Here is a 6,000-nt window from a genome sequence, read left to right as displayed (position 1 = left end):
CTGTATACCAAATGTATTTACAAAATTTTATCTGATCGAAAATGAACAAAACACAATATAATATACAATTTACGGTATTCATAATTAATTGCACTTACTTTACTGCACGTACAAATTTCGGTTCTTTCGTAATCAGAAGAAGATCATCGGCAACGTGACATTGTTCTTTCCAGTTTCAAATTTGTGGCTTTTTAATTCTATTGCGGTTATTTCGTAAATATGATGACTGATTTCTCTTGTTAACTGACTTGACATTATATTCACGATTTGTCCATCATCGACACTTGACGCATTGTAATACATATACATATATGCAACAACAAGAAGAAGAAAAAGAAGAAAAAAGAAAAAAGAGGAGGGAAAGAAAGTAAAGAAGAAGAGGAGAAGAAAAAGAAGAGAAGAAGCGACGTCGAGTTATGCGGTTTGAAAACTTGATTTGTAATGGACTTATTCGTGAATATAAAACACACGGCACACTACGTGTTCAATTTGAAATAAAAAATCGTCGTTATCTTTGACGGAATCAGACTTAATACCCAAACGAGTGCGATAAGTATGCTGCCGGTTTCGTGGATTCTAGATTTGGATATGTCGCGTCATCTCGCGTCTCAATTACAGCACGTAATATTAACATAATTTCCTATTATTTACAAGTCCACTTCTTCCCTTTATTAAAGATATCTACATTATAGAATATTCATTGCAGAGCACATCTATATATTTTCAATATCATGTATGTATATAACATAAAGATTTTTTTAAGTGATTCAAAGGAAGATAAAACTCTTTCGTTGAATAAGTACAAAAAAGTTTTGCCGAATAATTTATTTGCAGCAGCCTTGAATTGAAGCAGGTAGTCTACTCTTAGCAAGTATTATGTATTTACAGTTGTTATTATCTTGATGATAGCAGAAGAATTGACTTGGAATATTATAGCGAAACAATTTGCAGATTCTACAATATTATCTTCAACAAAACTAATATTCTTTTAACAAGCTTTAATAACAATTGATAAAAATTTATTATGATACACAGATTACATCCAATTCTGTTCGTCCTGTAATTCATTTGTGCACGAAATGACTATCTTTTCTTCAAGGTACGTGTAAATGCATGTATCTTTTCTGAGACACGTAAAGCGTATCAGACGTCCTCACGTTTTATTGCGCACGTCTAAGAGACGTGTTTTATCGATATTATCTATAATGAATTCTGATCTTGTCAATGTTATTAATTAACCAAGAATAAGTTCCCGGGATCGATCTATACATATCACCATACATAAACACGAACATATATATATGTATATTATACACATATCGTATAGTGTATCACTCACTGCTTCTGTGAACCGCAGAAATAAAGCACGTGTACACAGGTAAACGTATGTGCGATTGCTCCAATATATACGCAAGCATATGTTCTATTAATTGATGAGGTAATTACGTAATATCACACCATGGATATTTACGATGCCAACCGAGCAGCTTATGTAATCGCAAATGAGAATTTAAGTGAAATGTAAATATACATATATTTTTTAAACGCTTTGATAAGAAATTTTTTTAGGAATTTAAAGTATTTGCTAATCGGACTAATACTCGTTTCTGTGTAAATTAATTTTAATCTATAATTCAATTTACACTTCATTTGTTTCTAATTATTAAAACTAGAAGAGAACGAAGAGTTAATTATTGAACCGAGATTAAAATTGAACTGCATTGGTAGAAACAAGCATAAATTATCTAGAAAATAGGTAAACAAGAAAGGAATGACGCATCCATTTTGCTGATATATAATACATTGTGAATTTTTAACTAGATTCTTGAAATGTAATTGTATGTTAATCTTCAACCAAAGATTGGAGATAATCTATAATTATTTATATAACCGTGAACATTAACGCTGGCATGTTGAAAATATTAGAAAACGGAGATCTCAAAATGTTCTATTAAGGATTCCTTTTTGTACAAACAAGCTTTGCTTTTACCGTATTTTAATTTATTTATTATGCACTTAAAATGAATGTTTATGTGCATCCTAATATCTCTTCAGACAATTTTTTTAAACATATTTGATACAATTTAATTTCTAGCTCTTTGATAATTATTAATAATTACAATAAAAACAATAAATCGATGGACTCCTTCTATTAATATAATAATAAATCGTAATAAAAGAGGCAATAGGAGTCGTTGCAAGAAGTAATTGCGCAGTGTCAAATATTAAAATTAATTATCTTACATACAATGTGACAATAATTTACTAATTTGTATGTACTTGACGTTGTATTAATTTACATAACTTGTATTACTTGACTTTACAAGTTATGTAAATTTTTCACGATTTGACTTTTATCACGATTTATTGATAATTATTATTATTTTATGTACGAAATGATATGACTTTCTAAAAGCAACACGGTGACATTTGTATCTTAATTGTGAAATCCGACACTATCAATAACTAAATTCTGCTGATTAATATTGTAAATTCACTAGTGGCTCACAAATTACAAAACATAAAATATAAATAGCATTCAGCAATGCGTGGCTGAATGCTCTTTATATTTTATGTTTGTGATTTATATTGATATACATTTTATACGCACATCAATTTTTGAGATAAGATACGATTAATAGATGTTTTCGAGACGATAATTTCGTTGAAATTTTTTATATCAACTGTATGTTTTTAAATCCTTGTGAATATATTTAAGTTTGTAAAATATTAATTCTTATATTAAAGTATATATAAATATAATATACAAAATTTTTTTCCCAAGTCAATGGAATGAAGAAACGGAAGTAAAAAGAGGAGTATTCCGTATTACAAGTCAGATGATGTTTTTATTCGGTACAGTTTTTATAAATAAGGCAGTCGAAATCAGTATGGACATCAGCTTTTATTTCTTTGGTAAGAATCCCATAAAACAGGTTTCAAAGGGAATTCCTCGTTCGGTCAAGTCAACGCCAAATGGGTAACCGGTAGTTGCCAGCTCGCGTCAATTGATGATGACGTTGAATGGCTGTACAAGAACTTCCTAGTTTGTTTATTGCAATCCATCTATATTATAGTTTATCACGTAAACAAGCAATTTTTATAAACTTAATTTACAAGTTCGATTATTATCAAATTTTATCCGTCACAATTAATTAATTATTCTTCTCAATAATTTGTCGAAGAATATCATTCGAGTCGTCATCGTTTCTTGACAAAAAATGCAAACAAAAAAATGGTGATTTCTGCGTTACGTATTACGATTACCTTAACTATACACTTATAGGCTGGGTTCCATTTAACGCTCGCAGCACTCGTGGAATCATTTCATCCTTGTTATTTATCTAATGTTAAACAAAGACGAATAATACTTGCGAGCGTTGCGAGGATTAAGTGGAACGCAGTTTTAGAAGAATATATATAAAGGATATGTTAAAAGAGACGGATTCTCCACGGATTAAACTCTGTAGATAAAAATAAATGCGTCGTAAGAGAAAGAGAGAGATATAGATGTTGCATATTACATAATTTGGAATGGGCCTGATCGCGAAGGTCGCGTGATGAACGCGTAAGGAATAACGACAAATTGATGAACGTAAAACGCGGGAGCATCGTGAGAGCAAAAGGCAAATTATCTACATTGTACGCGGTGGTCTTACCCAACCAACCATCTGCGCGATGGGCCATGGCCGCAAAATCCAAGGGCCATGGAAAGTAGACGCGAGTATGAGACATGGTGTATAGATATGTAGAAACGTTATGAAACGGATCAATATACATGCGTTCCAACGCAATATTTTCCTCAATTTTCCGCGTTAATGTATAATATTAATCATTAACGTCACTATGATTCTTACAAAGTATTCTTATACGTAATTTTAATAATTTATATCTACATTTAGCATTCGCGTCAAATCGTCATATGCTATAAACGGAATATTTCCGTATTAGAACTTGGAACGAGTGTAACTCTTACAATTACTAACAATATTATACAAATGTAATTGTAGCTCTAATATATGCGGAAGACATTTTTTTTCATCTTGTTATTCTCTTATATATATTGAAATATTTAATATATTACTTATATCTTTAACACGTTTTGTGCCGGGACAATTTTTAATAACTTGATAATCTGCACGCCGCGTGGATTATCCGTGGTGATCTACAATATTTCCGTTTGCGTTAGTTATATTTATTAAATAAACACGTATATCATATTTTATATAATTAAAAAGATTACAAAAATTATTATTATTATAAAGGAAGTCTATAATGTACTAATCACGTCATTTATTATAATTATTATCCACGCACGTGTAACAACAAAAATTATTTTATAATTACGTTTTTTTTTGTACTCAAAATATCAAACTATCTGGGTTTGTATTGTGTAACTCTCTTATCGACAGTATCAGTATTATTATATTGTCATTGTGTAAATTATACAGGTATATAATAAAAAAACTGCAACAATATAATGATAACAAACTGTTGTTAAAGTCTAAAACCTGAAACACGATTGAAAAGCACGGGCAATAGGGAATAACAGATTTCAATCGTAAAAGCTTCGCTGAACTAATTTTCGCAAAATTAATTTTAGTCACATCTATCTATAGTCAAATTTAAATTATATTCTGTGCCTTTTCATTATGCATTAAGTTTTAGAGTTACAGAATATGCAGTACAGAATACAGAGTACTGCACTAAACGAAAGTTCAGCGTATATCACTGATAAACGGGACGAAACGTGTTAATTTAATATTATTTTATTTGTACGCGTTTTTTGATAAGATGCGTTATAAAATGAAAATTTTTCCACTCTAAAACGTTACTTAATCATATCTTTAATGAAGATAATATGTTAACAGTAAAAAGAGAGAGAGAGAGAGAGTACAAAAAAGTTCCAAGAGATTATAGATTACTATATAAAAATCCTAAGATTAGATTAATATAAAGTTATGGGGGCCTTCTACAATGAGTCATTAATATTAATCAGAAGTCAGAAGCTAAAAATTGACCAATCACAGTCGTCAATTTTTAGCTTCTGACTTCTGATTTATGACTAATGGTATGACCTCGTCCAATCGGAAAACAAAGTAGAACATGTGACGTCGTTAATTCAAGTTACACAGAAAAGACTATTCTTAAATCAACCATAATATACTCATATATAAGCAAAAATATTATAATCTTGCTTCAAAGATATCAATCTTGAATTGATTAAATTTGTTTTATAAGTATGCCAAGGAAAAAAAACAGTTTCTAAAATCTTCACTAATTTAACAAATACAGTCGTAATATATACAGACAGTCAATTTTCTATGTTAAAGTAGCAAAGTTGATAACTGAATAACATTAGCGATTTGTTAAATTATTAAATCTTCTTAGTTATAGATATTGAATTCGCGCAGGTAGTTATATAGGTTTGCTGTACCACTCAATTAATTTTTTTTTCCGTGTATATATACATAACAATGTAATATTTTCCAATAATATGTATAATGTTTGATCAATATTGACAATTTTACTGCGATAATATATATATAATCCTTATCAAAGACGTATCATCGTCATATATCGCTTCGATGTAATATTTATTGCAAAACTAATTTTAATCATATTTACTTATATATAGTCATAAGTTTATCATATTTATCTATATAGTCAGGCTTAAACTATTCAGTTTAGAATTTGTTGCGTTGGAATCAATTTTTCATGCAAATTTAATCTCATCTACAATGATACCGCATATCTCGATGAACGAACCAAGAGAAAGTCCAGTCCGGATTGAGTGTACCTCGGCGGCAACGTAATGTTGACGAAAGCAAAATGTGCGAAACGGTAACGTAATAAGGTACAAGGACAGGAAGAAGCATTCCTCCTCAGTCCTGGCACAATATAAGCACAATTATAAGTAATTCACTTGATCGTGTTACATACCATATAATTCTTCTTTCTTCATAGAAATAAATCCCCTTTCTTCGCACATCAGGATGC

This window comes from Trachymyrmex cornetzi, unplaced genomic scaffold, assembly GCF_001594075.2.
Source record: "Trachymyrmex cornetzi isolate Tcor2-1 unplaced genomic scaffold, Tcor1.1 scaffold335, whole genome shotgun sequence".
In the NCBI taxonomy this organism is placed as follows: domain Eukaryota; kingdom Metazoa; phylum Arthropoda; class Insecta; order Hymenoptera; family Formicidae; genus Trachymyrmex; species Trachymyrmex cornetzi.
The sequence above is the reverse complement of the archived record's forward strand: the minus strand, read 5'-3'. Positions refer to the sequence as shown.